This window comes from Ovis canadensis, chromosome 2 (genome assembly GCF_042477335.2).
Source record: "Ovis canadensis isolate MfBH-ARS-UI-01 breed Bighorn chromosome 2, ARS-UI_OviCan_v2, whole genome shotgun sequence".
Classification (NCBI taxonomy): Eukaryota; Metazoa; Chordata; class Mammalia; order Artiodactyla; family Bovidae; genus Ovis; species Ovis canadensis.
In genome coordinates, this window is record NC_091246.1 from 71,473,602 (window position 1) to 71,493,807 (window position 20,206).

General features: G+C 40.2%; 1 long non-coding RNA gene across 1 annotated transcript in view; it reads right to left on the reverse strand.

Annotated features, from left to right (window-relative positions):
- LOC138433573 (uncharacterized) overlaps positions 1–20,206 on the reverse strand; it is a 315,433-nt gene that overhangs the window by 229,394 nt on the left and 65,833 nt on the right. Inside the window, exons 3-4 of the long non-coding RNA XR_011254360.1 lie at positions 7,180–7,238; positions 5,748–5,801 (exon numbers count right to left, since the gene is read on the reverse strand). This is a non-coding gene — a long non-coding RNA (uncharacterized lncRNA). The remainder of the gene's footprint in view (positions 1–5,747; positions 5,802–7,179; positions 7,239–20,206) is intronic.

Here is a 20,206-nt window from a genome sequence, read left to right on the forward strand (position 1 = left end):
GACATGAATTTGAGCAAACTCCAGGAGATAGTGAAGGACAGGGAAGCCTGGCATGCTGCAGTTCATGGGGTCGCAAAGAGTTGGATGTGACTGAATGACTAAACAAAAACAAATTGATCATCAGTTTGGGGGAAATACAAGTTCTTGAACTTTTAATAAAAATGAGGAAGGATGTATGTGAACCAAATTTTTCAAAAGATACCTCTACACACACATACACACACTTCATTTGGCCTTATTGCACTTATTTGTTCAATGCTGCCTATCTGCCCAGCTTTGTTCTGGATTCTGGGGAACCAGTGGAGAATAAGACAAGCAAAAGCCCCGTTGTTCATGGTGCATTCTAACTGGAAGCCAGGAATTGGACAGACATTAATAAGTCAGGTAGTGATAAGAACTCCAGAGAAAAACAAAACAGAGCAGGGGATTAGAGAATGAAAGAATGAGCTATTTTAGAGACAGCAGTCAAAGAAGCCCTCCAAGAAGGTGACTTGGGGAGAGAACCTGGTGGAAGCAAGGGAGTAGTCCACTGAGGACACTGCAGAAGTCCTGAGGCAGGAGCTTTCTTGTCTCATCTGTGAACAAGCAAAATGGCCACGGAGGCAGAGGTGACCAAGACAGACAGGGAGGGCAGAAGGGAGCAGCAAAAGCCAAGTGATATAGACTTCACAGGCTGTGGTGGAGATTCGGGATTTCAAGTGATGGGACAACCTGAGAGGGTTTGGGGGTAGTGGAGGTACATCCCATTTTAAAAGGATCATTCTGGCTGCTTTGCTGAGAATAGGCGGCAGGGGTGGAAGCAGGGAGATAAGTTAGGAGACTATGGCAGTAGACAGGTAGATGGCCATGGCTTGGGCAAGTCTGGTGGGGATGGAAGAAAGCGCTAGTCCACATGCAGCTGGTCAAGGCAGGGTGGGGGTGCAGGGTACGTGCATAAGCCGCCTCCCTGGAGGGGAGAATGTGTTATAATATCTGGTCCCCACATTCAGGAAAAGCTCACTGGTTGCTATCTCAACCGTACTCTCTTGCCTGCTGGGTATCAGCCTGGCTGCACCCTGACTGGGCAGGGATGACAGGCATGACCACAGCATCAGTGGAAACACTCAACGAGGCTGCATGGAAGCTAAGGGGAATGCCACGCCGCTCCTCCCTGACAAGCGAGAACAGAAGAGCCTGGAGCATAAATTCCAGTCTGCACAAATACACGTGATTCACCCATTCAAAGGGAGTCCTCCTATCTGCTAGGGTCCTTTTCTGTACAGAGTTCTGTGCTGGCTCTTAAGCAACTTCCTGTACAGATATGTGTTCTATAGTCACACAATTTTTCAATGTAATGGGTCTAGATAGGACCCAGCATTTCCCATCTATCCAACCACCATGTATGTTCCCTGTTACCCATCTGGTCTCTAAAGGCATTGGATTATCGAAACTACTTCCCCCAGGAAATTTCAGGATCCAGGTATTTGTCAGTTGAGAGGGATCCCAGTGTCATTGAGTTGGATACTTGCCTGATACAATTGGTAACAAGTCCGCATAGGGGAAAAGTGTGTGTGTGTCCTAGTCACATCGGACTCTTTGTGACCCCAGAGACTGCAGCCCTCCAGGCTCCTTTCTAACTGGGATTCTCCAGGCAAAAATAATGGAGTGGGTAGCCATTTCCTCCTCGAGGGGATCTTCCCCACCCAGGGACTGAACCCATGTCTCAAATGTCTGCCTATATTTACCCAGCAAGGAGAACCCATTCTTCAGACAGTGTCCTACGTAAGTCACCCACAGAGTCACAGTTACTCACCTAATAAGCCTAGAAATTCAACAAGAGTTTGAGTCTTAATATTTAAAACAATTTTTTAAGGAATCTCCACACTGTTCTCCATAGTGGCTGTACTAGTTTGCATTCCCACCAACAATGTAGGAGGGTTCCCTTTTCTCCACACCCTCCCCAGCATTTATTGCTTGCAGATTTTTGGATCGCAGCCATTCTGACTGGTGTGAAGTGGTACCTCATTGTGGTTTTGATTTGCATTTCTCTGATAATGAGTGATGTTGAGCATCTTTTCATGTGTTTGTTAGCCATCCGTATGTCTTCTTTGGAGAAATGTCTATTTAGTTCTTTGGCCCATTTTTTGATTGGGTCGTTTATTTTTCTGGAATTGAGCTGCTTAAGTTGCTTGTATATTTTTGAGATTAGTTGTTTGTCAGTTGCTTCATTTGCTATTATTTTCTTCCATTCAGAAGGCTGTCTTTTCACCTTGCTTATATTTTCCTTTGTTGTGCAGAAGCTTTTAATTTTAATTAGATCCCATTTGTTTAGTTTTGCTTTTATTTCCAGAATTCTGGGAGGTGGATCATAGAGGATCCTGCTGTGATTTATGTTGGAGAGTGTTTTGCCTATAACCCAGCAATCCCACTGCTGGGCATACACACCGAGGAAACCAGAATCGAAAGAGACACATGTACCCCAATGTTCATCGCAGCACTGTTTATAATAGCCAGGACATGGAAACAACCTAGATGTCCATCAGCAGATGAATGGATAAGAAAGCTGTGGTACATATACACAATGGAGTATTACTCAGCCATTAAAAAGAATTCATTTGAATCAGTTCTGATGAGATGGATGAAACTGGAGCCGATTATACAGAGTGAAGTAAGCCAGAAAGAAAAACACCAATACAGTATACTAACACATATATATGGAATTTAGAAAGATGGCAATGGCGACCCTGTATGCAAGACAGCAAAAAAGACACAGCTGTGTATAACGGACTTTTGGACTCAGAGGGAGAGGGAGAGGGTGGGATGATTTGGGAGAATGGCATTCTAACATGTATACTATCATGTAAGAATCAAATCGCCAGTCTATGTCTGACGCAGGATACAGCATGCTTGGGGCTGGTGCATGGGGATGACCCACAGAGATGTTATGGGGAGGGAGGTGGGAGGGGGGTTCATGTTTGGGAACACATGTAAGAATTAAAGATTTTAAAATTAAAAAAAATAAAAAACTAAAAAAAATATTTAAAACAAAAAAGAGGAAGGAGGATATTCTGTTTTGGAAGACAAGAGCCCCCTAAGACCCCCAAATCTGAGAAAAAGTATATATATATATATATATATATATTTTTAATAGTGTAAGATCTTTCCTCTTTCAGAGGAAAAGTTTCTTTTTTTTTTAAGCAAGGTGAGTCTCTGAAGAGCACCCACGCATGTCACAGAATAGAAGCCAAATATTAACAAACAGCTTAGAAACAGAAAACAAGCTCTTGGCAGACGTCAGCACCTGTTTTCATTCAGAAAAGAGAACCAACCTTTCCCATCTGAGGACCCAGTCACCTCAGCACAGGATGAGGCTGGGCTAGAGGCTACGTGCCGTTCTCCCTGGCTTCTTCCTCCTCTGCAGCGGGCACTGTGTTCCCAGCTCTCTGCGCACTGTCTCCATTAGGAGGCAGATAAGATTTCCACAGCCCTAATGAATCGTGCCAACTCGCCAAACTCGCATGCCGGTTGGCATGAACTCTCTAGTGCTCTCAGAAATCAGTGACATGAAGGTGCAAAAAAAAAGACAAGACCCAAAGTAATTGTTGTTTCCTTTGCCTTGGCAAGAGGGCTGGAAATGTCTTGGGAAATGAAAATTTTATACTGCTGCGAGAGAAGGGAAATCTTTGGAGAGGCCGAAGGAGGTCCTGGGCTGGGTTTGGGGAGTGAGGGATAGATCGATGAATTGCTCTGAAATAGAGGCCTCAGGAGGGGGGTGGGGAAGTGCTGGGAATCAGGGAGGCGGAGAAGAAGGCGGGGCTACCGGGTGCGTGCACGGACCTATGGGGCTCCATTGCCGGACACCAGGAACACCTAACAGGCAATTGGAGACAGCTGACAGTTTCTGTCCTGTGAACCCTTCAGTCTCTCCAGCCCTTCAGGAAAGTGTGTGGCACAGGCTTCACACCTCGTGTGAGTGGCTTTTGATGAAAGTCTTGGAAAGTCAGTCTCAGATGCAGATTGACTTGACAGCGGGACAGGGACCTACAGAACAATCCAGTAACTGAACTGAACTCAGCAGCTGCCAGAATTTAGAAAGGAGAAGCCCCCTGGGACCCTTAGAACTCTTTAGTGGGAACCATGGGCTTTATACACAATGTGGGGTGGAAGTTGAAGCCCATAGCATCTGGAGCTTAAGGGGCAGTCATTCCAAGTGATGCTACAAATGATACCATGTAATAGGTGGGGTCTAGCGGCTTTTAGATGATGTGAGCTCAGTATTTGCTAGTCAGTGTACAGAACTTATCATAGCAACAACCCGTAAGGGGCTTGGAGTATTTTAAATCATGGAGTCACTTTTTCAAACTGCCAATGTGACTGTGACACTCCCTATCTCAGATGACCACTTGCTGTCGACAGAATGAAAGCTGGAGTCCTCCGGCTCAGGCTGGAGACCACCATGACCTGACCTCTGCTACTCAGTTCTCCTCTATCCTGTGATCCCCCAGGCTAAGCTTCATGCTCCAGTAGCACTGAACTGTTTGTGACCCCTGCCCTGCTCCACAAATGGCTGCTTCCCATGCAAAGCTGAGTCTCGCTCAAGCTCTTCCCTCTGCTTTGTGTGCTCTTCTCTCTCCTCACTGGGCTCTTCTTCTTCTTCTTCTAAGACTTAGTTCACACATCACCTTCTCCAGGAAACCTTTCCTGCTGCCTCAATTTGGCTCATGTGTCTCTTATCAACCCACATATAATTCCACAAGAGCATGTACAATTCTTATGTAGAGATTATCTACTTTTATGTGTATAACTTCCTGACTGAATGAAATAAAAGCTTCTCTAATGTAAGAATTTAGTCTTGGTAATCTTTGTCCCCTACCCTCATTCCCACCAGGGTGTATAGCATGGAGTGGGGCACCTTTTAACACAAATACCATTCATTAAACTTAATCCCACAAATGCAGGCAAGATTTTGTAAAATAGCATACCAGCCTTCAGGTGAGCATAATCTCAAAGAAATACCCTTTAGAGGTCATTTACCTTTGCCAACATATACACTGCACACAAATTGGAGGTCCTTTTATGAACTTAAGTTCAGGGAGCACAAGGCTGTTTTTTAGTCATGTATTTCGCTCACATAATAAATCTTACATCTTTGAGTGTAGACTGAATATTTTGAAACAGAAAAAATCATTGAGTAGGGACTTTGCTGCAGGTCCAGTGGCTAGGACTCCTCACTCTCAATGCAGGAGGCCTGGAACTGATCCCTGGGCAGGGAATCAGATCCCATATGCTACGACTAAGAGTTCACATGCTGCAGCTTTAGATTCTGCATGCCAGACAAAGACTGAAGGTCCCGTGTGCCACAACTAAGACCCAGAGCAGCCAAGTAAATAAACAAAATCACTGAGTGTTCTTCTAGGGACCACAGCAATTTGTCATGTTGGTTAAAAACATTTTGAGACCCACCCTCCCAGCCATCCTAGCGAGGAACTCATACAGAGCATACTTCAAGCCAACAGCACCATCTTTGAAATAAATACATAACCAGCCCAGGGAATTACATCTAGGTTACTATATACTGCTGAAACTATTTAAAAAGTTATTCTGTAACTTGACAATCACAACTGTTACTTCATTTTAGCATTTAGAATTAATTTGCCAACACACAACTTAAATAGCATGTCTACAAAAAAGCTCAGTCCCACAAGCCTGCCTGTATTCTTGGGAAAGTGTTATGAAATTGGAGTTCCAATCTTAGTGTTGCCACTTACTTGCTTTACAATCCTGGTAACTTCTCTTCTAGCTCCAAGACTCCATTTCTTCATCTATAAAATGAGTCAATGATAAAATCTGACTTAATTATCAGAGAGTTCAAAGTCAGCACTCACAAAGCCTGTGACTTACTAAGCACTACTACACATACAGAGGATTCTGGGTACTCTGAAACACAGATGATTGGAATGAAGCCTTTCTTATTTATAGTTAAGTAGCAAGGCAAAACTGTGCTCAGATGTTGCAAACAGACAGTAAGCTCTCTGATTGCTAGGAGATGGAGAAATTTGGGGGGCTGCCTTGGTGTGAAAAAGGAGGGATTGTTTTTGTGTCCATTAGAGCAGGCCAACCTCTCCAATCTCTGGAACACAGACCAGTACCTCCTGTCAGATCAGTGGCGGCATTAGTTTAGAATAACGTGCACAATAAGTGTAATATGCTTGAATCATCCTGAACCACCCCACCCATCCCCAGTCCTTGAAAACACTGTCTTCCACAAAACTGGTCCCTGGTGCCAAAATGATAGGGGACCGCTGCATTAGGGTACAATTTTTTTAAGAATCACACCCCTTGTTAAGTCTGATAAAAACCAAAGGATCTGCCCAGAAAAAAAAGAAAGAAAACCTACATTTCATTTCAGGGATCCTTGTATCTCCTTGTGCCTATCTATGGATTCTAAAAATGTCCATACCCCAGGGCACGAGGCTCTGGTTTATACATTTAAATAAATGCATATTTTCCATGACTATCTCCTTTTCCCTAAGATTCTACACATATGCACTCTGAGATATCATCAATTATGACTTTCTCAGGGTATATGCCCAGTAGTGTGAGGTGATACCTCATTGTAGTTTTGCTTTGCATTTATCTAATAATGAGTGGTGTTGAGCATCTTTTCATGTGTTTATGAACCATCTACATGTTTTCTTTGGTGAAGTGTCTATTAGGTCTTCTGGGGTGGGGTGGGATGGGATGGGATGGGATGGGATGGGATGGGGTGGGGTGGGAGGTGGGAGGGAAGTTCAAGAGAGGGGACATATGCATACCTATGGCTGATTCATGTGGATGTATGGCAGAAACCAACACAATTTTGTAAAGCAATTATCCTTCAATTAAAAATAGATATTTGAAAAATAGTGTGTTAATGGATAGAAGTAATTAATACCTTATTTAATAACAAAACCTAACAGATTTTTCTATCTGTGGAGCTATAATATTAGGGAGTTGATTTACAAAATACTCATCACCAGGAATATAATGTTAGCTTGCCCTGTGTTACATATCAGGTGTGTGTATTTTGAGTTCTGCAAACGAGGAATTGCTTTGTCACCATATCTGTGTTTCACTCAAGAGAGGAAGTGTGCCATTAACAGTAAAAGTGGGGAGCCAGAGTTAAGAGATTTCAGTTCTGATTTTAGTTTTGCCACTCACTTGCTTTGTAATCCTGGTAAATTCCCTTTCATCTCCAAGCCTCCATTTTTTATTTTTACCTGTAAAATGAATCAATGATAAAATTTGACTAAGTCACTTCACATAATTGTCTTAAGGATCAGAAGAGGTAACAAATGGGTACTATCTCAATGTGAGTTGTTTTGTTTTTTTTTTCCCCAGGGCTGTTTGGAAAAAAAAAAAATTGCCTTACGTACATTTCATAGGTTCACTTGCCAGAAGGAAATTTTATTGAAGCTTGACATCACAGACTTTTAATTTACAATGAAAATCACTATACACAACGTTTGGTGTTTAAAATAACACCACCCATATTGACAATGCCAAGTCATTCACACTGATGACAAATGAAAGGCATTCCCTAATTCATTGAATCTTCCATTGATGTCAGTTGTGTCTCCCTCCCAAAAGCATTGTATTATATTAGAAAGGTGTACCTGCTTTACTAATACATAGGCATTGTTTGAGTTGCAATGTAGAAGAAAATGCTGAATGATTTTCTCATAAACTTATATTTGAGGAAGTATTTTTCACTCATGAATTGAAAATAGCTTATAAAATATGATGGCTTCAATCTTAAAACAAATTCCTCTTGTTATTTTTGCAGTTTGTGTTACTAAGCTCCTTGGTTGGCACCGGCCTGTCCTATTCCAAGAGCTGATGCAATAAAGTGAAATTCATTGAGAGTGGCTGCTGCAATCAGATGATCAAGTTGCAATACTGTTCTTAAAAAAAAAAATAGTTAACAGTGTAGAAGGAAATAAGTAGAATATCATGCCCAGAAGATGGTGCTTGTTCAAAATGACAACAAATTTACAGCAAATTTATAGAGCTGTGTTATGAAGAAGCCCTTAAGATGTGTATTTCTTTTATGAGTCCTTAAACCATAAATAAAATCTGAAATAATCACTTTCCTTTAAAAAACAAACAAAAAAAAAAACTCCAGTAATTTTTAAACTGTTGCACTGTAACTCTGGTTTGGGCATTTTTTAAAGCCAGACTGGACTTATTTAGTTGATTGAGAAACCTTGGACACCAAGAGTAATTTTTCAGTGATAGTATTTGTACCACCCCAGTCCACCGGGTTGCAAAGAATCGGACACAACTGAGTGACTTCACTTCACTTCAGACCATCTCCAGGCTTTCCAAGTGGCTCAGTGGTAAAGAATCTACCTGCAATGCAGGAGATGTGGGTTCAATCCCTGGGTCGAGAAGATCCCCTGCAGAAGGAAATGGCAACCCATTCCAGTATTCTTGCCTGGGAAATCCCATAGACAGAGGAGCTTGATGGGCTATAGTCCATGGATTCCAGCTGAGCACCCATGCACAGAGCCTCTCTGTAAGGAAAGGCACCTGCTAGTCTATGCAAAGTTTCCATCAAATGGAGTCACTTCCATTTTTATGTGAGGAATTCCCTCAAGCCTGTGAAAAATCGAGCAAAGCTTTATCTGCAGGAAATTTGGAAATTAAAATGTTTTTCCTGCTGCTTTTCTCTAGGCTTTCACTGCCAACGTATCTCCTGCCCACAGCTGCCAGATTCATCTTCCCAAAACACACTTTTCAGACATCATCCTTTTTACCATGGGAACTACTGAAGGTTTCAGAGTGAAGGCCAAGCCCTTGAGCCTAGTATTTAAGGTTCTCTAAATGGCTTTTCAACTAAATTCAACCAAATGTTCAAGAAGGAAATAATACTATTTTTGCCCAATCTCTTCCAGAAAATTAAAGAGGAAGATGTATTTCCCAAGCCATTTCAAAAGATTCCGATACCAAAACCAGGCAAATATTATGAGAAAACATCAATAACCCTTATGAACATTCTAAACAGAAGGGAAGGGGGCAGGGCACAATCTTTAAAAGAATGACATAGTCATAGGACATGACAAAAACTGGTTAGAACCAACTAGGTCCTGATGGGGGAAGATTCAACTTCCGGTAGACCTTGAGCCTCATTATATGCTTATTGTAATGCTTTCATATTCTAAATGACACACCTACCAGTGCGGTGATGGCCCAATTCCTGGAAATCCATTTGGGTGATGGCCCAATTTGAGCGATGGCCCAATTCCTAGAAATCCCCACTCCTTCCCCAAAATAGCTAGAATAATCCTACCACTTATTAGCCTATGAAATTGCCCAGCCCATAAAATCTAACCACATCATGTTTCAAGGCCTCTTGCCTTCTGAGATGGCTCACACACTGTCTATGGAATATGGTTCTCCCAAGGCCATTCTTGTCTTTTGAGACCAGCTGCATTCTGTCTATGGAATGTGTATCTCTAAATAAATCCACTTCTCACATATCACTTAGTCTCTCGCTAAATTCTTTTTGCCGCAAGACATCATGAACCTGAGCTTCATTAAGTCCTGAGACCAGGTGTGTGAGCTCAGATAAAAGACATTCAAAGATGTGGGTTCAAGTCCCAGTCTGGGTTTAGGTTGGGTTCGAGTCCAGCTCGTCGGTTTGAGTCCCATCTGAGTTGCATGATTTCACATTGATGTAAAAATTCTTGGCAAAATATTAGCAAATCACACCAACAATAAAATGAAAAGGTTAATATAGCATAACCAAATGGGATTTTTTCATATTCAAGGATGCAGAGCTGCTTTATAATTTGAAAATAAATTTACTTTATAATATTCACAGATTTTTTTTCTAAAATATAGTTGTCTCAACAGATGCAGAAATATGATCTGACAAAATATAACATCAACTTCTAATTTAAAAAGACTCTAAGCAAACTAGGAGTAAAACCTCCTCAACCTTAAAAACAGCATTGCCAAAATGCTTACAGTAGCTAACATTTTAATAATAAAAAAACAATGTTTTTCCCCTAAATGCTGCTCCCAAAGATGTTTGCAACTTACTCACTTTCTTCATTTTATATGTCTCCTGACCTCAGGGTGTTTTTTTGTTTTTTTTAGTTTCCTAAGTTCATGCCAGAGATGAGTGCTTCAGTAACTTATGTCAGAGAGTTTGCAGCCCTCTTCCTAATTTGGCCATATAGTCATGCAGAAGCACCTGGGAGCCACAGAGATGAAAAGATTAGAAGTAGAAAACAAATAGCCAGAATAATATAAAAACTATTTCCTGACAGTATTTATCAGATGGGACAAATTGTTTTTTGGAAAAGCAGCTTTCTGGTCTTATTTTGAAAGGGCTCTATCCTCTGGATTATTTTATGAACACATCCCTTGTCTTACTACTGAAATATTTAGAGAGAGAGAAAGCATACAGTAAGAAAGTTTTTAGTTTTGTTTTAATAAAAACATAATCACATTACACATCTCTTACAACCTGCATTTTTTTCATTTAGCTATAAATAATGACAACTTTCCTGTGTCATCTGTTTTGTCTAAAACTTGCTTTTATATGTTATACAACTGTGCCACAATTTACTTAACTTTTTCCCTCTTGATTGGCATTTTGCATCAAATTTTTTCTAAATTTGGCATTTAAAAGAGTACTTCCATTTCTTCCCACCCATATAGAAAACAAGAAACCCCTTTGATTTTTCTCATAGCCCAGATGACTAATCCTGATAGAAATCTACAAGTTTACACTCTGGAATGAATAAACCAGAAAGACTTTGGATGAAAACAGGGTAATCAAGTTGAGAGTCAACATTGTCCTTTTTAAGAATCCCAATTGTGTTTGTTCCCAAAATGACTCAGCCATATTTATACACCTGTATCCATGCACACACATGGGCACACACACACACAGGCATCACAGAAATGTGGTGGTTTTAATTTGACCAAGAAAAGGATCTTTAGTTGCTAATGGTTAGAATTACCTCTAAAAATGGCCAGGTCCTGGACTGAGTCATGGATGATGGATGGGGAAAGCCACCAGCCAGCCAGCTCACCTAGTGCTTTAATCAGCATTTTTCAGCATTTTATCCCCATACTCTTACATTTAAATAAACAGCCAAGGGTCACAAAAATTTTAGAAAAATCTCCCACAATAAAAAACTTATTAAATTAAATAAAGGGGGGAAAAAAGGGACTTTAGGAGAAAGAGTTTCAATGGAGAAAACAGATGAAACTGTCCAAAAGTATTTCTATAATTAATAGCTTTAAGACAAAAGATATTACAGGCATAAACCAAAGGCAGGATGCTATATAAAAAAAGAGAATTTTGAGAGAATATGAAAAAGCTCTTGGAAGTTAAACACTGTAACCAAAATTAAATGACTCAAAGAGGACTCAAAGTTGAAGAAAAAATTCCAAAAAGTAGAACAAAAGACAAAGGAGAAAATAGGAGACAAAATATATGAGAACTAGAGGATGAGTTTAGGAGATCCAACACTCAGAGAGTTTCAGATAGAAGATTTGGAAAAATGAACGAAAGAATATCATCAAAGAAATAATATATAAGTACTAAGAAAAAGACATGAGTTACCAGGTTGAAAGGGCTCACTTAAAGGTCCAGCCAGTGTACACACACACACACACACACACACACACACACACACACACACCATGACATAGCACCACAACACTTCAGAAAACCAAGGATGAAGTTTATAAATATTTCCAGAAAAATAAAATAGGTCACATATAAAAGATCAGACATCACAGTATCATTGAACCTCTCAACAACAATGCTAACACTAAAAGAAAATGTAGTAAAGGCTTTCATATGCTGAAGAAACATTAATCTAGAATTCTATACACAAGCTACTAGTCAAATGTGGGTGTGAAGTTAACACATTTTCAGACATGCAAGGTCTTAAAAAGATCTATCAAATAAATAAAAAGTTAAGTGATTATTATTTCCAAGGAAATAAAAAGTAGTTTTACAAGAATAATAAAAATACTGTAAGTTGTACAAGAAAAATAATAAAAATACTACTGCTGGGAATAAGATCTACATTCTAAAAATCTAAACTTTAATTGTTAATAGAAGGCAAAGTTGTATAATGGAAAGATGTAAGGAGAGAGAATGTGGAGGTAGAAAATTGGGAAAGTGAGTAAAATCTTCATGGTTTATTCTAAATCAATTGATAATATATAACTCAAGGGGGGAGAAACACGGTATAGCAATAAAGTCTTATCATTTAGAAAGCAGAGTGAAAGATTAACAATAACAGCAGTAACAACAACACCTGCTTCTGAGTGGCTGGGCTCAGGGGTGAGGGAGACAACTATTTTTCATCATAATCATTACAGGACTTTTTGACTTTTAAAACTATACCTACAGAATTTATAAATAAAAATGACTATAAAAGAGAGAATGAAGCAAGGGCTCCAATGGCATCAACCCACAGGATTGAGGAAGTTCCTTTATGCTTTGGTATAAGGAAGATAAGATGATGTTCCAAGAAACAGGTTGGACTCTGAATTCCCTGATGCAATGAGGAATGATGTACAGGTTGAGTCAGCAATGCCAGAGGCACAACAAAAGGAACAGGAGCTCAAGTTGAAATAGCTAGTTTTCAAAACACACACCAGGATCAGGAACTGCTTTCTCTATGGGAACTCTTCCCTGAACCCAGCCAGGGTTAGAGATCTAGGCCCTGGATCAGAGAACTGCATTTTGCACAATGGAAGCCATAAGAGAGGATGCTGGGAAGGTTAGTGAGCATACAAAGGTAGAGAGAAAGTGAGAGAGATATGAACTGCCCATTTATTGCCTGTGCTATAGCTTTCCCGGTTATCGCTGTTCAGTCGCTCAGTCATGTCTGACTCTGCCACTGCAGCATGCCAGGCTTCCCTGTCCTTCACTGTTCCGAGAGCTTGCTCAAACTCATGTCCCTTGAGTCAGTGATGCCATCCAAACATCTCATCCTCTGTCATCCCCTTCTCCTCCTGCCTCCTATCTTGCCCAGGATCAGAGTCTTTTCCAATGAGTCAGCTCTTTGCATCAGGTGGCCAAAGTACTAGAGCTTGAGCTTCAGCCTCAGCATCAGTTCTCCCAATGAATATTCAGGATTGATTTCCTTTAGGATTGACTGGTTTGAGCTCCTTGCAGGGTAAGGGACTCTCATGAGTCTTCTTCAACACCACAGTTTAAAAGCATCAATTCTTCAGCACTCAGCCTTCTTTGTAGTCCAATTATCACATCCATACTTAACTACTGGAAAAATCATAGCTTCGACGGATCTTTGTTGGCAAAGCAATATCTCTGCTTTTTAATAAGCTGTCTAGGTTTGTCATAGCTTTTCTTCCAAGGAGCAAGGGTCTTTTAATTTCATGGCTGCAGTCACCAACTGCAGTGATTTTGGAGCCCAAGAAAATTGTCTGTCACTGTTTCCCCTTCTATATGCCATGAAGTGACAGGACTGGATGCCGAAATCTTAAGCAGAAAAGAATCTGCCTGCAATGCAGGAGACATGGGTTTGATCCCTGGGTCAAGAAGATCCCCTGGAGAAGGAAATGACAACCCACTCCAGTATCCTTGCCTGGGAAAAGCCCCCACAGAACCCTGGCAGGCTATAGTCCACGAGGTCGCAAAAGAGTCAGCTATGACTGAGTGACTAACATTCACAAAACATTTTACATACATGATAACATTTATTCTCACATCATCATAGTGCAGTATTTCTGTTATCTCCACTTTACCAGTAAGAAAGCTGGAAATCTGAGAGGTTATCTAATTTGACCAAAGTCACACCATTAGTGAGTGGTGGGGCTTGAATTTGAGCTAATTCTGTCTGATGCTAAAGTCCTCCGTACCACATCAGAGGAAGAGTCAGAGAAAAATGATGGAGTTTCCTTTGCTTCCTGTGTATATCAGACTGTCAAGTTTTTCAGATTCACATACTTACAGAGCGAGCTTACGGTTACCAGGAGGGGAGGGGTAGATTAGGAGTTTGGAAATGACATATACATACTCCTACATTTAAAATAGATAATGAAAAAAAATAAAAATAAAATAAAATATATAATGAACAAGGACTTACTGTATAACAATTTGGCTCAATACTACTAAATACTACTAACTGGGAAAAGAATTTGAAATTGATACATATATATGTATAACTGAATCACTTTGCTGTGTACCTGGAACTAATACAACATTGTTCATCAACTATACTTCAATATAACATAAAAATTAAAACAAAAAAAGTAGTATAATACTAAAAATCAAGTATACTTCAATAAGTAAATAATTTTTAAAAACTGTCAGTTTATTTTTTAATTGTGAAAACATACTAATATAAAATCTGCCATTTCCACCATTATATGTATACAATTGAGTGGCAATAAGTACATTCACAATGTTGTACAACCGTTATCACTATTTCTGGAAACTTTTATCATCCTGAATAGAAATTTTGTACTCATTAAATGATGACTCCCCATTTCCCCTTACCCAGCCTCTGGTAGCCTCTAATTTTGTTTTCTTTCTCTATGAATTTGTTGACTCTATCGTAAATAAATGGAATCATACAATATGTTCTTTTGTTTATAGTTTATTTCACTTAGCATAATGTTTTTGAGTTTCATCTATGTTATGGCATGTATCAGAATTCCATTTTTAAAGGTTGAATAATTTTCCATTTCCACTCTATGTACATACCACATTTTGTTTATCCACTCATCTACTGATGGGCATTTGAGTTGCTTCTATCTTTTGGCTATTGTAAAATGCTACTATGTACATTGGCGATCGAACATCTGTTTAAGTTCCTGCTTTCAATTCCTTAGGGTATTTACTGTTTGTTCATTTTTAAGCCTTTCCTTCTCCTTTCACCTTGTCCTCTGAAAGTTCCAAGTTTTCTCAAACTTCTCCTGATCCATTCTTCCACTCCCATTTCATGCTTCAAACTTCTAAGCCCAAGGGGGAAGAACAGAGGAAATTACATATTTCCAACAGCACCTCGTACTCTCTGGACTTGCTTAATGATCAACGCACTTGCATCTTTATTCATTCATTTTGATATTATTCAACAAATATTTTGCACACTCATCCTGTGCCTGACACTTTTCTAAGTACTTGTTGTTGTTGTTTATTCACTAAGTCATGTCCGACTCTTGCAACCCCATCAACTGTAGCCTGCCAGGCTCTCTGTCCGTGGGATTTCCCAGGCGAGAATACTGGAGAGGGCTGCCATTTCCTTCTCCAGAGAATCTTCCCAACCCAGGGACTGAACCCATGACTCCTGCATTGGCAGGTGGATTCTTTACCACTGAGCCACCAGGAAAGCCCTCTAAGTGCTTGGGATACTTCAATTCATGATCTCTGCCAATATTGAGCTTCCATCCCACCTATGGTTTTTGGTAACCCAAGTTTTTTATTTTATTTATTTTTAACTGAAGGATAATGCTACACTATTTTGTTGGTTTCGCCAAACATCTCCATGAATCAACTGTAGGTCTACTTCTGTCCCCTCTCTCTTAAACCTCCCTCCCACTTCCCTCTCCATCCTACCCCTCTAGGTTGTTACAGAGCCCCGGCACGAGTTTCCTGAGTCAAAGAGCAAATTCTCATCGACTATCTATTTTACATATGGCAGTGCGTATGTTTCCATGTGTAACCCAAGTTTATTAGAACATTTTCAAATCATAAGAATGGTTTTTATGGGAGAGGAGAAGATAAAAGAATGTTAGTTATTCAAGAATGCATTTCTTAAATATGAACAAACTGGTGGAAGACAGGGCCCTTCTGAAAAGATTTGGACCCTTCAGAAGGAATGGAGTGATTACTTGACACTCTCCCAGCCATTGGCTCCTGCCATCCTAGGAAATAATGAAAGCAGAAAGTCAGGAAGAGAAAGAAGGAAGAGAATGAGGCAAGAGTCTGTTCCAGCATTAGCACATTTGCTTTACTAAGTCCTATTTCCAGGAGCAAGCTACCAGGGTGTTTGCATCTTTTCATTATGACATTTGAAAGTTAGATCCCCTGGTGATTTTACCAAATCACTTAGGAGATGACAGTCAGGTATTTTCTGCTGGACTCCGTGTCCACTGAGGATTCTAAAGGAAGTTTTCAGACTCTAACAAATCAAGAAAGATGACTTTTGCAACTGGGCTCCCTAGAAAAAAACAGCCTCGTTCATTTCTCGTTACAATTCTAAAAAATTTCTGGTGTCACTATATATAGTACACTGCTGAATGCGCAAGCTATTTTAGAAAGAGCCATGTATCTCTTGGCTCTGAAGTAACTTGAAAAGCATTGGTGCCGTTGCAAACTGGAGCATTATGTGTTCCCCAAAAGGCATGAACTTAGGGTTCAGCAACTGGCATCCACCCAGATGCAAGTTGTGGATGTGTGCAGCCCCAGCTGGTCTTTGGGCAACGCAACACAGGGGGTCCTGTCATCATCCCCTATTCCTAGTTCTTCCTCACTTTTGGATGGGCTTCCCACTTGCTATTGGTCCTTCATGCACCTAATCTCAGATTCCTTTGGCTTTAGAAGCCACAGGCTAACTGCTTTGCCCACTCTTGCCACTGACTGTTCAGCTAACATCTCGGTCACCTACTTATACCTCCTCTTCCCGAGGAGAGACTTAGACTATACTCTCCCCATTCTCTAATCCAGACAATACCTTGACAGGTGACCCTGCAGGCATTGAGGTTAAGCTTACAATGGTAAGGTCTCATATCGAAGGAGACAGTGAGCTGTAATGAAGAACTCCTGGTCTTGGATTTAGAAAACTTGAGTTCCCCCTCAAGATCTACATACCCCTTATAGGCTACATGACCAAGGGACTTGGGTAAGTCCAAACTTTCTATGTCAGGCACACAAGACACTTTATTGTGGGATTCCTGATAAATTTCCTGGTGTCATCTCTTACCACTACCTCCATCAATCCCTGTGATCCAGCCATTCAGTTCCAGTGGTAAATCTTCATGCTCTGCAAACCTTATTGTCTTTACTACATTTCACTTCAACTTTCCCTACACTTCATGTCACTTCTCCTTTTACCTAACTCTTGCTCATCCTTTGGAACACATCTCAGGGGTTTTCATTGTTACAAAGCCTTCACTGTCATTATACAGCCATCCTCATCCTCTTCTGGCCTTCTTCTCTGGAATTCTTGGGCTCAGACACTGTGCCATATTTGATTGTGATATTACACTTACCTGGCACAGAGAAGTACTTAAGAAATGTTTGTAGAATGATGAGAGTTAACATGCTTCCCATGCCTCCTCCCATATAAAACTTACAAGATCTGTATTAATATTCCATTTGGCAGGTGCCAACCGAGGCTTCTCATCTGTTGGCTAATTATCTGGTTGAAGTCATACAATTACTGGGTGACGCAGATGCTTTGTGAACTCAGGCCTGCTTCATTCCAAATCCCAATCTCCTATGACATCACGCTTCTATCACATAGAACTAACCTCAATGATGGACTTGAGGTATTCAAGAAACCCTAATATGGACTTAGCCCCCTTTGAAACCTTCTAGATCGTAACAGAATGAAATATGCCATTTATCACACCTCCAAGTAATGGCTTTACACTTAACAGTGGATCTATGTCTGTGAAAAACTGCAGAACCACTTCTGCACTATTGTAAGATGAAATTTTCACCTCCTCAAAACTTCAATAAAGAGAGAAGGAGGGGAAGTGGGTGGGAGGAGAAAAAAACATGCAGGGGAAGAAGAGAAAGCAAAACAAAGAAGAGTGGTTATAAGGTGAAGAAAGTTATGACAGCTCATAACTCAGAATGTTATGATCACATAACCGAATGGACAGGCTTCTTTGCTGCAACTGGTAGGACCTGTCAATCAAGGTTTCAAAGACCTTTTCTTCTGGCACAGTCATCTAGCCGCTGTTTTTTTCTGTAATAACCTCATTCATGTGGTTGACCTCTCCTGTGCTTTCTGTAAGCAAAGAGATCTCTGGAATAAGAGAGGGTTATGGATACCTGTCACTAGATTCCTAGAAAAATACAGTGTAACTAAAAATTAAGTTTTCAGGGTCTTTGAGCCCAGTCCTTACCACAAGCAACTGCCATTACTATAACCCATGGTGTGTGTGTGTGTGTGTGTGTGTGTGCGTGTGCGTGTGTGTGTGTGTGTGTCTCTGTCTGTCTGGGCTCAAAAGAGAGAGAGATTGTGTGCTGAGGCAGAGATGAGATGCATCCAGCAATTAACCAATATTGACAGGTCTAATAATAGTTTATCCTCAGCTAATCTTATAATGTACTCCCATAATATGACAGCTAATCATGCAGAGGTCTGAACCTCTAGCAAGCTTGCCTCAGCACCTAACTTCCTGTTATGGGTGGGGCACCAGGTACGTAATTGACTGTTCTCTATTTTAAAGATACTGACACAGCTGTGGCTGCTTTGCCTGTATTTTATTAATTCAGTTATTAATGCTAGAACCTGGTTCTTGCCATGAATTTTAGATAAAATATGGAGCAGAGAGCTTTTGCCTACAACATTAAAGGAAAATTAAAGTTAAGAAAAAAAACACTTAACCAATTACAAATGTTAACCCATCTGAAAGTGGAAATATTCTATTCTATCTAGCCCAAAAAATCATTTTTAAAGCCGCCCAGTTCTGTAATATTGCTACCTGGTTTATAAAATTTGCAATAGGTATGCTTTTTCTTTTGTTATTAATATTAGACTCTGTCCTATCTAAGGAATAGGGAAGTTTTTGCTTTTTACAATTTTCCATAGCATGAGAAAGGATAATAAAAATGCATCTTTATTTTCTACCCATTAAGCTCTAACTTATAAGCAATAAAGGACTCTTCATTCTCACCAAAGTTATCTGTATAATAACTATATAAGTGACATATTATTAGGATGATTTTGACTGCATGTAACAAAAAACATGACTGTTCAAATCATAGAGTTTCTTGTTTCACTTTTCACAAAATCCAGAAGCTAGTTTCCTCAGGGCTTGAAAACTGTCATCATGGATTCAAATTCTTTCCATATTTCTGCTCTATCACTCTAGGCTTCTCAGCTTGTCCTCAACAGGCTCCCTCATGATTGTATTAATAAGTTGGTTGCAGTTGTCCCAGGAGGTCAAGTAGGCATGACAACAACGGGGATTTTGCTTTATTCAAGGAGTCCCTTCTTATAAAGGGGAAACTTTCCTAGAGTCCTGAAGTAATTTTCCCCTAATTTATTATTACAGCCAAAATTAAATCTCACAACCATGCTTAATCCAATCCAATCACAGGCAAAAAATGTGGAATCACTAGGACTGGCCAGTGCCACTTTTCAGCACTGGGTCTTGAGAGCATATCCCCTGAAACTTAGGGAAGTGGAGGAGGGTAGCAGAGTTCTATTCCAAAGAAGGATGGAGGAATGACCTTTGGGTTGACAACAAGAATCTCCAACAAACGCAAAAGCTATCTGATACGTTCATCTTTCATTCATTTAACAAATATTGCCTGGCAATGGCAGCAGCCCACTAAATATCACACATTGTTCTAAGTATCAGGAGAACATCACAGCAAAAAAAAAAAAAAAATAGACACAGTTCTGACTTCCTGGACCTACTGATCTACTGGGCATTTCTTGCTTATTCATAGTTTGTATGGTTCTAAAGCTGGAAGTGACTATGGGGAGCCAGTATTTCAACCCTCAGTTTTAGAGGTCAAGAAACAGAAGCTATGCCGTAAGTCATTTGCTGGACCAAGTGTGTTAGTCACTCCATTCTTTCTGACTATTCACAACCCCATGGTCTGTAGCCTGCTATGCTTCTTTGTCCATGTAATTTTCCAGGCAAGAATACTGGAGTGGGTTTCCATTCCCTTTTACAGGGGATCTTCCCAAACCAGGGATCGGACCTGGGTCTCCTGCATTGCAGGCAGATTCTTTACCATCTGAGCCATCAGGAAACCCGAGAATACACCTAATTTTGGATTATCTGCTGTTTGCGCTTTTTGAGGCAGTGATTATCCTGGCTACAGAGGCTATATGTATATTATAAGTTTTCAGATATTGGTCCAAACTTTGATTTATTATACAACAAATCACTTTAGGGAGAACCACTTAGGCTATAAATGATTCTCCAAAAGATTCATGTGGATGACATCCATCTGCTAATAAAATAAAATTTAATAAAATTAGTTCATAACCTTCTG